We start from the raw sequence: 14,765 nt of genomic DNA on the forward strand, positions 1-14,765 counted from the left end.
AGTGTGATGTAACTATAAGGGCTCTTCTAAAGCTTTCTAAATGAACGAGTGAACCATGCTCTCACATTGTCACAAAGAGGGCAACCGTGTGGCCTTTAGGAGTCCTGAATATAATCGGAGCCCCGGTGTCTGATGGGTGATATTATGTGACAGAACACATGACGCTGAGAGATGAAGTCTTCTTTCTGAATAACAAGATCAGCGCTCGAATACGTCTTCGCCGGTTTTACTCCTGTTTTATTGAAATAGTATATAGGCCACATTATGCACGCATTAACTATTCATATGCACGTAGCCTTATGTATTCTAAATATTCATGGTATAGCCATTTCATGTAGCCTATAAAAAAAAAGAATGCAATCTGGATTGTATAGCGTATGGAACACCAGGATCTTATTATCTATCTATTCTTTCTTCATTTCTTTCTTTCTTTCTTTAGGCTATTTGTTCATTATTTATTTATTTATGTATTGTGTTTGTTTATTTATTTATTTATTTATTGTGTTCACATTTCACAGAAACCCTCAGGACAGTTTGATCGCGGTCAGCACTTTTTGCTGTATCATGTTTGAAAAGGTTGCAACTATGCCAAGTAACCGCAGAAGCGGCAGAGACTTCCACCTGCAGAAAATCCCAAAGTGATCTTTAAAAAAAAAACACATCAGAAAATAACACATGGAAACACTTTGGGCTCATTTGCATAAAAACGCTATTATTGTGATCCGAGAGATCAGATTTATATATTTTTATGGAAACGGAGCGCGCTGAACGCCACACAACGTTGCAAACAAACTTTGAGGCCGCGCTATGAAGTGTTTGATATAAATGGTCAAGCATTAGATAGTCTATTTTACAAATGAAATAACAATGCCAAAGTTTTCATAAGCCTGTGAAAACGTTACCCGAGGATCTCTGGTGGGGGGGGGGGGGACACATGCTGAATTGAATTGACCACTCTGGGCTTTGGGATCGGACTTATAGATCATTATTTGATAACTAAAAGTCCTCGTGCGTTCCACATGTCGAATTATTACAGAATCAGAATCAGAAACAGAAAAGGGTTTATTGCCCCTTAAGTAAGTAGGCCCAAGACTTGCAAGGAATTTTGCCTACTTAAACAAAGAAACATATTGAACATTAATATGAACTTAACAATAAATAGGCCTACAGAAACAAATATTCAAAATAGCTGTAAAAAAAAAATAAAAAAAAAATAAATAAATGGATTGAGTGCATGTAAAAAAATAAATATGGTTTGTGCAATGGGCAGGTGTATAGTCCAGGATGTAGGTTAGGAAGATGTGTGTGTGTGTGTGTGTGTGTGTGTGTGTGTGTGTGTGTGTGTGTGTGTGTGTGTGTGTGTGTGTGTTGGTGTTGAAGTATGCCTATAGGAAGCAAAATGGCGAAAAAAGTCAGATCAGTCGGAAGATGTCTTTTTGATGCTGTAATATCTGAAATATAATCCCAGCAGAGAGCAGCGAGGAGCGATAACTGATGACTCGAGTGGCCGTCTCATCATTGCAACATGTCTAATATTTACTTTAGTTTATTTAGTTTATTAAATCCCAAACATCCCGCTGTCTTAACAGCAGCTAGGCCTACTGCAGAAACATTCAGCTACTCAGCGGATCCTCAACACTACAGCAGCTACTCACAGATACAATGCACTGACACCTTATAACTCTGGGATGCTGACTACTGACTTGTAGGGGGCCCTTCAGCACTGGCACTTTACCTTTTTATTATGGGTTGAATGGTATACATTTGTGTGTGTGTGTGTGTGAGGGGGGTGTCCATATGTGTCTTTAATGTTTTTTATGGGACTGTCCTGCTATGAATGCTTTCTGTTGTTTTTTTTGTAATTAGCACACTGCAGCAAATTCCTAGCAATTTATTTGCATGGCAATAAAGTATTGAATCTTGATTGAATCTTACGTTTCCACTTTGATCCTCTAAAGAGCTTGAGAAAAGCAACAGAGCAGCAACAACAGTTGAAGAACCACTCTGGGCTTATACATCCTTATTTGACAAATACAAGTCCTCAGCTCAGATCAGTCGGAAGATATCATTTTGATGCTGGAATATCTGAAATATAATCCCAGCAGAGAGCACCGAGGAGCGATAATTGATGACCCGAGTGACCGCCCTCATCATTACGACAACATGTCTAATATCATCTCCATATCTCAGCCCGTTTGGTTGAATGTGCACCCTGAAGATGAGAGAGGCAGGCTTTGTGCGCCTCTGAATGCCGCTGTCTCCTACATTGTGTGGGTGCCCAGATGTGAGATGAGCCGGGAGACAAAGCAGAGGTCAGCCGGGACCATCGGCTTCCTGTCCGCTTTACAAAACCTCCCTGAGGGGGAGGAGGGGCGAGGGGAGCGCCGGGGTTAGGGGGACACTTCCTATTCCACTCTGTCTGCTCTGTTTACGCATGCAGGGACGGGGGGAATTAGTGCAGGGACACACTTTGGCTCCAACCGATCGGCGGTGGGAAATGAAGAAAAAAAAAAAGAAGCTGGCTGAACTATGAGCACCATGTCGGCGAGAATCACACACGGCAAACAACGACCAAGAGACACAGAAAGCAGGAGTGTGCCGTGGTTTATGATTTGTATATGCATATTCCCTTCTCTTATATCTTTGAGAGACCATCTAACTGCAAAAACAGCTCGCTTAGATAGTCTTTTGCTTTCACATTCAGCCTTAATCACTATGTTTTCAGTATGTATTGTTTTTGTCTCAATGTTGTTTTTAGTTCTCTGGCAATTTTTTAAACTTGTTTATTTCTGTTTTTATTAATTGCACTGATGACGAACTGATGAGGGTTAGTTTCTTTTTCTTCTGTGGATGCAAGTACTAAGTGAAATGATAATAATAATACTTGAAGACTTATTTTTCTCAAAACAGGAAAAGAAATGTCAATGAAGTGCATCACTACAGGTAAACATAAAACATGACCATAGGCATATCATGTCATCTGCAATGACTCCTCCTTTGTCGTCCTCTAACTATAAATAATAAAGACCAGACTTACAGAAACAGGCTGAATGTTTGAACATGAAGTTGTTGACCTTAGAAAGGGAAAGGCACTATATCACCAAAATCAGCAACTATTTGCTCTCACAGATATCTGGGTACTGGTGTTGCTCTGACACTGCCAGAAAACTTTCATAATGGGTTTAACCCTTGTGTTGTTCTCAGCTCAAATTTGACCTGTTTTCAAAGTTTATATATCAAAAAATAAACTAAGTTGCCCAAGAATAACATAAGATATTTCCATAAACAGTAAACAGGGTGTACAATGCATCAACATTCTTCTGATTTAGCTAAAATACTTTATAATTCTTGGGGTTTTTAAACACAAAAGATTAGGCATCATTTAATATGATTTAGGTTTATTGATCATGAATTCCAAAAAGAAGTGTAAAACTAGCAGTGATAAGTTGGAATGAAGTTGGCTTAGAAGACGTAACACAGAATTGGGTGATCATTTTTAATTTGTGCTTTATAAAAATAGACCGGGTCAATGTTGACCATGGTTGATGAGGAGATAGTCTCGCTTAGCCAGACCCTCCTCCAAAGCGCACTGAAGGAGGGTCTGGCTAGTCCACACAGCATATCGGGGATGGGAGGAAAACGTATTCTGGTTTAATGGCATTTCTTTAAACCAATCAGAATCGTCATGGGCGGCGCTAAGCTCCGCACGGAGCCGCTGCAAAATAGTCGTGCGAGAGAAAACTCCGATTGGACAGATAGTCTAGCTAGCTGTCTGGATTTACCCTGCAGAGATCTGAGGAGTAGTCAAAATAGTCCTCACTAATTCACCGAATTTAAAATTCCAACACAAAGAAAGCGTAAGGAAACGGAAAAGACATGCACCCGGCGCAATTTCCTGCAGCACCGGAGCAATCCCGGAAGCTGAACGTCAGGGATATAGGCCGTCGACTTCAAGGCACCTAACCCTAACCTTAGGCCAGTCAGGGTTCTGATGTCTTCCAAGCAGACTTTTGTTTGAAACCCACAGAGCTGAGATGTTATTCATGTCTGCCAATCAGCTCAAACATCTCAGCTGACACAGCAAACAACACGCATGTGGTTCTAGAGGTTCAGTGACTTGATCTGAAGCCACCTCAAATGTAGCAAACAATAGTACTGCATGGAATTCATCTTAATAATGAAATATCGACTGACCAAACTTGACATTTATTGGTTGAATAAAATCTACTTATGGATTTTCACTGAATCTATCTATCTATCTATCTATCTATCTATCTATCTATCTATCTATCTATTTTGAAACTCAGAAACAAAACTCAATTAAATGAACATAGTTTACAAAACTAAACTATATGGTGTAATGAATTTAGGTGCATTTACACCATCTATATATATCTCTGGAAGACAACACCATAAACTCTACTGCCCCAGTCCCCAAACAGTGTGACTCTGTCCTACCTGGACACACTGCCTGTCCTCCTGTCCTCCCCGGCTCTTCCAGCGCCGCTCGGCCGCGTGTGTGTGTGTGTGTGTGTGTGTGTGTGTCTCTCTCTCTCTCTCTCTCTCTCTCTCTCTCTCTCTCTCCCGGCCTCTGACAGCATGTTCAAAAGGCCGTGAGCAGGCTCGTTGCTATCAGTTACTGCTCTAATCCTCCTGATCGCCGTGCCGTGGATAAACCCGGTGTGAAAGCAGCCTGTAGGCCAGACTGACGGGCCTCCCGGGCTCCAGCGGAGCTTGGCATCCCGGACCGTAGCTCGGTCCTGCATGAGTTCACAGCAGTGCCGGCTGACAAAGGAAGGTTTTGCTCCGTTGCTTTTTTAATTTTAAAAGGCCTCCCTAACTCTTCTCCCTCTTGAGAAGAAAAGGATGCAGCACACACCGGGTTGTACAGCAGGAGACCAACCAGGGGGATGTGTGGAAGTTTAGGAAATGCAAAGTTGGACCTGCAAACTGGACAAAATCTGTTTTTGTTTTTTTTAGCCCTAATGAGTCCTGCACACATTACACACATTACACACACACACACACACACTCTCTCTCTTAATAAAGATCAAGTGATACGAGACGATAGATCAAAGCCAAGCAAGTTTACTGAAATCCAGCATTTAAGTTTACAAAACACAATTGTGGTTTCACAACATGACACTAAGTTTCCCTAACCGCAGACAAATGTATACGGAGTTCAAATCAGCAACGTCTTTTTTATGAGCACCGTCTAACCATTTCCCTCATGTTTTATCATCTTCCTTGAAGAGGCGTCATCCTTCTCCCTCAGTCCTGTCTCCAGGAGGATTCTCCAGCACACACACACACACACACACACACACACACACACACACACAGCAGAGAACAGTGTGTCCTCCGCTGGGGAACCTAAAAGCAGATACCAGTAGTTGTCTCTCAAGTCTAGACGTGGACTGTTTTTCTGTTTCAACTTCATGCTTGGGTACTTATATTTTCTCTTACACACCAGACTTTCTCTCCAAAGAAACTCACGCGCGCACACACACACACACACACACACACACACACACACACACACACACACACACACACACACACACACACACACACACACACAGCACGTGTGTCAAACTCAAGCCCCGGGGGCCAAATAGCAAATTTTGATCCAGCCTATATCAATTTAGATTCACAATAAATGTTGGCCCGCCTAGTTGCGCCAATCCAAAATCACAGAAAACTGTTTACAAACTGCATTTGCACAGATTTTGGCAGATTTGTTGACTTTGAGACTCACACAACCAGAGAGTTTGCATATTCAGGCATTCAAGGAACTTCTTTGCTGACTTTTTTTAAGGCTTCATAACTGTAAGGGAAAAGACTGTATGAGACACCCAATGATACAGTCACAAATATGTATCTTTTTGGATTACAGTAAATAGAAGCATGTAAATAAACTATAGCCTAAATGTCTGGCTAAGTGTGTGGCTCTTAGTTAAATTGAGTTTGACAGCCCAAAGGAACAGGAAAAGGTTTTTTAGGTGTCCAGAATGTTGGTGCTTTCTCCACATCAGGATTGTCTTGGATTCAGATTTTTTTTAATGTTATCTTTGACTAGTGCAGTGCCCGTTGAAAATGTGCCCAGGATCCCTGGTTACATATGCAGATGTGAGGTCTTTTTGGTTTGGAGGTTCGGTGTGGCGCATGTGTTACCTTATAAAATTGGAACCCATATTCTTATTTCAGTTCATGTTTAATGTTGAAATGATTCATGAGTCATCACAGAAAAGCCCTAAAATGCCTAGTGTTGAGGTGGAACCCTATGTTCTTGTAACGTGCAACAATACATCGATCTGGATCAATATATCGATCCAATATCAGCAGTGCAAAGTGAAGATATCAATACATAGCGTCATCTTTATAAGATGCGCCTTTATTTCCAACTTTATTTATTTATATTTCTTCTTTTTTTCTTAAAAATAAGAATTTGTTTTTCATTTAAATGTCTGGAAGAGCTCAGAAATAAAATTGCTGAATCCTATTTTAGTTGCTTTTTTGTGAGCTGATATAAATGTAACGGATTGTGTTAAATGGGCAGGCCCCTGAAATGAATCGAAACATACACACAGATGATCCACATCTGTAAAATAACATCTTTAAGTAACTCAAACAAATATCATCACAAAAAATCTGTATATTCAACAAAAGCAACTTTTTTTTCCTTACGTTGCTAAGAAACTCCCGCACAATGTCTAACATGTTATATACTTACTTACAGTACATACTCATACTGTATGTAACACCATTTGCCTGATGATGGTCTAGAACCCAAATGTTGCCAGCTATTACAACTAATATTGACTGTTGATTTGTGTCTATCCTACTTTATGACCTTATAATGCTCATATTTAATGCTGTCTTTTTTTTGTTTTTGAAACTGTATCCTTGCACTGCTATGTAGTTTTTATATTACTATGTCTACATTATTCTCTTATATGGTCCATATTTAATGCTGGTCTCTGTACTTATTGTATCGTGTGTGAGGTTTACCGGATGTTTACTGAACGCATTTGGATGAGATAACGTATGCTTATGTTTTATGTATGTTTACTGTATGTTTACTGTGTTTGTGCCACGCGTCGCTTTCTTCTTTTTTTTCTTTCGAATGCCCAAGACGAATTTAGACAATAGAGACAATAAAGGCTTATCTTATCTTATCTTATATTATCTGATCAGCAAAGGGCCGCAGGAATGGTTTTCCACATGCGATATATATATGGAAAATGTGATAATCATGCTTTATTTGTCCGATACAAGGACATTAAAGTGTATTTTTTCTGTCGATGGAGGCAAGTTTAAAGGTTTGGTCCACGTCCAATCAGAGCCAGTTTCAAATGCCTGCATGAAGTCAACGTGTATGATGTGTTTCATTACAAATTGCATCATTATCTAAAACATTTGTTTCACTAGTCACAATTTTAAAAGATTTGTAGCTATTTTGAAATGACAATGAAGTAGTGTAATGTAAGACATGTACCACACAGGGAAAGAAAGAAAAAGACAATTATTGTACTGACTTACTAGGAATATGCCCTTGGCCTGACCATCTCTTTTCACTTTTTACTATTCATTATCTCCCACTCCCACTGTCATCTTTACACCAACTAGGCAAAGGCTATTATTATTCCAGCCAAATATCATACTTTAAATGCCCTAATTAAAACGGTGTTGCTCTGTGTGCTGATTGAATCTGGGTGGCAGTAAGTACCACTGTCTTTAAAACCCTGGGGAAGTTTTCTATTAGACAATTTCGTGCTTCTTTCTCTCCACTCTGGCTCTTGGAGGTCATTCTCTGTTTTTCAATTAACACCCCTTGTATTAAAATGTACTGCCGCTCCATAATGGTCTGATGACATTTCATCTGCGCAGAGAATGCACTGGCACTGTATGGAGAAGCTTTGTATTTTCTTCACAAACAATATCATTTTTGTTACTATTTTAAAGTTGCGTAACAAAGGTTTGTTAACTGACTACATTTGAAAGCTGGGCTGCTCTAATTGCAAATCAAGGATTCCTAACAATGCCAAGTAAATGTGGTCTTCTGAATTTAATATTAGGCCAACAGAAGAACATTTACTCAATTATACTGTATTAGATATATTTAGGGAATAGCATAGTAGTATCAAGTAGTAGTAGTAGTAGTAGTAGTAGTAGCATGGAACATCCCCCATGACAATGTTAGGGCGGACCTATAGATGGCGATATTTCCCCAGTAATAGAACTTTTGCTCCATTAATTTGCCTCCAGTCCAGTCAGCGAGACTGAGGGGACATGACACAAAGGAGAAGGTACTTTTAAAAACCTAAAAGATTCGAGGCTTTTGAGAAAACATTAGGAGCCAGAGCCCCAGAAGCCAAATGGCTCCCTCCTCCCCGGTGAGAGAGAGAGAGAGAGAATCATCACCACTTCCAATCCTGAGCCGCACAAAAACATCAACTAATCATTCACTAATAAGCCCGACTTTACGATTTGTGACATTTGGCTTCAATATGGACAACTAAAGAATAATGTAGCAAATTAGTTCTAAATATCAGTGTTGTGACCAAGTCATCTTTGGTCATTCCCGAGTAAGTCTCAAGTCATTTGGTCCAAGTCTCAAGCAAGTCTTGATTTCTATCAGTTATATCAAGTCATGTCAAGTCAAGGCAAGTCAAGTCCAAAATCAAGTCACTTTTTTTAAACACCCAAATTAAAGCACTCTAGTATCCGATCTTTATGAAGAGAAAAGACAAGGTAGGGGTAAGAGCTCTTTGATGTTACGTGCTGCCATAGCAAGGAGTTTGACTGACAGCCAATCATTCAATCATGACAATCACATACTGTGGAGCTTTTTGAGTCGTCCAATCATGATTCACTGTTTGTGCTGCTGCAGCTGCATAGCATACTTGATAGTTAGAGAGAAACGTGACATTAAATTATACTATTTTATATTTAAAAGCGAACATTCAAACTTATGAATACACACAAGTCATCTGGGTCATCATGCCTCAAGTCAAGTCTACGACTCATTAACTTACAAGTCCATGTAGATTCTCAAGTCATTTATTTTTTGTCAAGTCGCAAGTCATAAAAACGGTGACTCGAGCCGACTCGAGTCCAAGTCACCAAGTCTCAAATCCACATAAATATACTTTGATTTCTCTTTTTGGTGTTGAAACAAGCCTATATAGTGACAAAACAGACTGCTAAAAGAACAAACAGTGGAGTTTATGTCAGGCTTTCATTATTTCATCATCCAGTTATTGCTTTTGTAACGGTTCAGTTCATATGATGTATTTTTCAGTGACCACCTGAACACAGTAGCCTAAGTCTTTCCATGTCCTCCACAACGACACAGAGAAGTATTTTCTGATCTGACGCCGCTATCAGCAGCACGACATCATCTGTCTGAGACTTCCAAACGGTTACACGTCACTGTTTAATGATGTGATAGTAACACTATGGTTCAAGTTTGGTAAGATTTACGCACAAACAAGACTTGGTTAGGTTTAGGGAAACATCATGGTTTGGGTTAAAATAAGTACTTAGCTAAGGTTAGGGTATCTTTGTTGTCATGGTTACAGTAATAACTAAATGGTCATGGTTAAAATGAACCAACATTGACTGGCTGTAGGAAACAGGAGCAAACAGCACCCTACTGTGTCAAATGCTGCGTTCCAGGCAATCCGTAATCCATGTTTTCACAACCTTCTACCCGTGAAAGTGCCCTGGAACGGCAGTCAAACCCGTAACTTACTACCCGTGAACTCGTACAAAATCGTTGTACTCCCAGTTACAGTTTTTGACGTCACACACACAACAAAACAACAATGGCGACCCCTGTTGATGCTGTACAGACGACAGTGATTAACAGTGAGAAATTGAAATAAATAGACATCAATAGGCAATGTAAAGTAATTCCGCACACCCAAATATGTCGCAGACTAGAAATCGGTAGTATCAGCTAGCGCTAGCTAACGTCAATGTTAGGTAGCCGCTGGCTAACGTTAACGTTAGGTAGCCTAACCTGAACCCTGCCAACGACACAATGTTTAGCTAGCCAGCTCGTGACTTTGCCGGGAATCGCTACCAAGTCGTGAGTCGTGACTTGAAGTCCTAACTTATGGGCTAAAAATTGTGTCTGGAACGCAGCAAAAGTCCAATCCATCGTCCCCGTCCTCTTTACGTCGACTTTGTCGCTCTATAATAACGTCACATGACTTCCTCCTTTTATCCCATCGTAATTAAAAAAAAATAATTTTTAAGCTTCCAGAGGGCTTTGTTACTTTAACGTAAACAGATCATGTTTTGGGGCGTTTGCTGAAACAGCTGATGCTGTCGTTTGTTTCGTAGAATGTCCTCCCCTGAAAAAGGCTCCCAGAAGTCGTTTGAACAAGCAGTTACAACCTATATTTACATTTCTAGTGGCGGCGCCCTCTAGTGGCTATAGTAATTATGGCAGGAGCAAAACTGGAAGTAAGGTACATTTATGTTGTATGTTGGGATGGTGGATGGGTCAAACAAACACAGGACTTTCACCTGGGAGAGCAGAGTTTGAGTCCTGTTTGAAATTAAAAGTAAATGGGTGAGTTTCTTTTAACTTAACGAACGTCACGTGCAGCATCATGTGCGTAAACTGGAAGTGAAGTAATGGCTGATTTTAACCCAAACCACAGTCTTTTTTAAACCTAACCAGAGAATGTCTAATAAGGGAAGAACTTCAACTCTCTGGATACTTCCGGCTTCTGAACAGGTTGCAGTTCCACTCTGGTTCCATATGAGTGCGCTCACAGGCAAGTGCAGAATGAATGGAGGTCTATGGAGCTATACCCCTCAAAATCCACTTTTCTCAGGATATCATTTTTTGTCTAGTAATTTGAACGTTGCATTTGAAAGGGGAGGCTAAGCAAATACACACTGCTGGGTGTTTTTTATTCTAAAAAGCCTTTTAAAATGTCAATGACGTCATAAACATATACGGCCAGAGATACTGCTTTACGACAAGCTCTGAGTCGCTTCCTTTGTTCTCTCGAAGCATCGACAACACAGCTGACAGGTTAGCCTCTCCCTGTTAATACACGTGCTAGAAAGAGGTTTGCTGATGTTTTAAAGACCACGCCGAAATATTCACACACACACACACACACACACACACACACACATATATATATATATATATATAAATGTTATATATACAGTATATATATGTGCCATCAAGCGGGATCTCTGGTCATAATCAGTCCTTCACTGACCAATCAGCATTCATTAGCAGAATGCTAGCGTGTTATGGGCAACAACGACTCAACCTGTAAGAAATCGAAAGGACACAAGTACTCGTTCATTCAACTTTCGACCTATAATCCATGTTGAACTTGCAAAAACTACAATCAAATCTGAGATTTCTCAACGACAATCAGGCTAAAGAGACAAATTTAGCCGTCTAGCTCCATAGACGCGATCCCCCCCCAGTGGAACTCTGGTGGAACTGCAACCAAATTCGGTACAATGGGGCTGAATAGGGAGTGAACAGGCTCTCCGTAGACGGGCTCTGACTTAACTAAGTAGTTTTTGTTCCTAACCAAACTGCAACCATTTCACAACGTTAAAGATATGTTTAAAATTGCGACCTTTACGTTCAAAACCGCGACTGACGTTCTCTGGTTTAGATAGGCCTATGAGGTTGTAGGTCCGCTATTTTATGAAATGCTCCTGTGGGTCGTATTAGAGGGTTAGGAACAAACGTCCCATATCGTTGTATGGTTTGGAGGACTTGTTATCTTTTTGGGAGGACAGCCTCCAACAATAAGGTTCTTTTCTGTTCTTGGAGTACTCTTTGGAGTGGGACAGGCCTTTTGACATGCCACAGTACGACATATGGGGAGATGAAAGCTGTAATGTGCAGCAGCTACAGATCACATCAGGCCTACAGCTCATTCGCATGAACAGAGATAAAGTGATCAGATTGGAAAAGTCATCCAATTCGCATATGAAGATATAACTCCCGTACCTGTGGAAGAAAACACCACATGGGTAAACGCTCGGATCCTTAATCAGTGTGCTACATCATGTGAGATCCGTGCCTAAAGAGATATGTCTAAATCTAATCTAGGTGTGTGGTCACCAGGTGACCAGCCTCAGCATTAATGTAGCTGTCAAAATGGCTCATCCAATGACTGTTCCCATGGCTGTGTCTCCGTTTGATCAGATGGTGCGGTGGTGGGGGGGAGGGGGAAGGAAATAAGGACCAAGACCAACATGATGACAGGTGGTGTGTCTAAAGTAATGTCTACATTTCATACCAACAAGGTCAATAGGCGACCATCTACATCATTAATGTAGCTGTCAGAAAGCTCCTCCAATTACTGCTCTCAATTGGCTGCAGTTCAGTTTGTCAGGGTTCTGACGCATCTACAATTCACCATGCAGTGTTTGTGTGTGTGTGTGTGTGTGTGTGTGTGTGCGTGTGCGTGTGTGTGTGTGTCTGTCTGTGTCTGCATGCACGCAGACCTACCTGTGTGTGCATGCTTGACAGTTGGCTTGACACCTACTAATGAATGAAGTAATTAACTAACGCAGGAACAAATTGTAGACAAAGTGACATCTTAGAAAATCTGAATTACACATGGTTCAGTGGTAACTGGAGAAGCTGTGGTTGTCAGAAATGGGCTGCTGGTGGTGATGTTCATGGTTAAGAGAGAATGATCATGTTGTTTGCAAAAATAATGGCTATGGCTGTGAATACAGATTTACCCCAGGGATAGACGTTAATATTGTAACACTTCCACAACTGAAAATACATGAACAGAATGAAAATATATATAATCATTCATCAGTCATTCAAATTGAAAACTCAAGTTCTTTGAAAACATTTATTATCTCGCTGTCTCTTCCTTCAGTCTATCTGTAATAAATGGATAATGGACTGCAACATTATGATTTTCACGGAAACGTGATAACAACAGCACCGTTCTCTATAGGGGCGCTATGTTCTCCGGTGTCATTCTTACGATATAACTGCATGGTGGCCACAGAGGGCCACCAACGAAATTTGGTAGCCACTTTTTTTTTGGACATCAGGCCATGCTTAATGTCAAACCCCAGCTTTTCAAATTCATTCTTTAAAGGATCATTCTTGTGATATTTTCTATTTTCCTTCTAGTCGAAGAGTCTCATGTGCAGAGCCAAACAAACAATAAATGCATCAAGTAACATCTATTGTGTGTGTATCAAAGCATTGCCATATCTTTTTCCTATATTCCTATTTTTTTGATTGTGGAAAAAAAATATTTTGCTGTTGTGATATATGTTAAGGTGTTTGCAGACTCATGTTGAAAAGTGTAGCTAAGCATTATGTAAAAGGTAAAAAGCCACAAGTGTTTTATTTTTTATTTTTATCGTGCTAACGTGATGATACAAGTGAAGACAAGTACAGGGACACATAAACAGCCAAAAGACATACATGCGTCAATAATTTTAATATAATAGGTCTATATATGTTTCTGAAATGGGCCAGTCTGCATAATGAGTACATTTTAGTATATTTTGATGCTGATACTTGTGTACTTTTGCTTGAGTATGATTTTGAAAACAGTGCTTTTACTTGTAACAGAGTTTTTTTTTTTTTTACAATGCAGTGTTGTTAATTTTACTTGAATGTAGCATCTGAATAGTTTATCCAGCACTGATTCTGACCATGCATAATCGCCCAGCCCCGCTCAACAGAGTTCATCCATCACTACTCAGGCTTCTCTTAAAAGTGTAATGTCATGTTTTTGTGAAACAGCGCCCCTGCCAGCGCATCACTAACAGTTCAGGCGGAGAGTGGTACTGCAGCATGGGCGACAGCAATACATTCAGATAACGTTATGTAAGAAGTTGATGAGAAAGAAGCTGCAAACATCAGGGAGACACAACAGTGACTATAGAAAGCGCTGTGCTGTTTCAAAGTGGTGTTTGTGAAGAAAATATCACTCCTCGAAAGAGAGGGAGTTTTTCCTTTCCTGGTCTATTTGACGTTAATGAGAAACACGGCGGTGTGTCTGGTGAGAAGAGGGGTTAACACCCGGATATGGTGTTTGCCGAATTACAGGAGATGCTCTGACAGATACAGAAAATATAGTGTGTCCATTTTTAGGAATTGGGTAATTCGAGCTGCGTTGTTGTTGTTGTTATTTCCTTGTTTTTGTGAATGGAGTTCTGCTGATACAGACACCAGCAGAGCGGGACTGTGCAGCCGGCGAGCGGTTTATGACCTGCTCTAATCTTCTTTTCAACTTCGTTGAAAATATTATATATATTTTTTGAGCCCCGCTCCCATGCAGCAAAGTTAAAACTAAACTTTACGATCTCACATTATGTTATTTATTTATTATTATAACATGCTGCCGGTCATCCATCCTTTTTTCTTATTGCCTCTGACTAATTCATATCACTTTACCATATTTTATTTAAAGGAAATATTCCATTTCTAAAATAAATGTTACGTATTTTGTTTTCTGCTACATTCAAAAACTAAGACCTAGATTACAATTGCATCAATGAAATGTCCTCACTTCACTGTCTGATTGATCTAGGTTACACGTCTGGATAAAAACACCAACTTTCATATGACAGGGGGATTATATATCTATTAGAAAAATATATCTATACATTTCGGTCCCTGTAAATCTGTAATATTAGAACTTTTGATTAAATTCTCGTAATATAGAAACACATAAGGCGATACAATGCATTACATACGAAATAAATTAATATACAACTAAAAA

Source organism: Sander vitreus, chromosome 12 (assembly GCF_031162955.1).
Source record: "Sander vitreus isolate 19-12246 chromosome 12, sanVit1, whole genome shotgun sequence".
In the NCBI taxonomy this organism is placed as follows: Eukaryota; Metazoa; Chordata; class Actinopteri; order Perciformes; family Percidae; genus Sander; species Sander vitreus.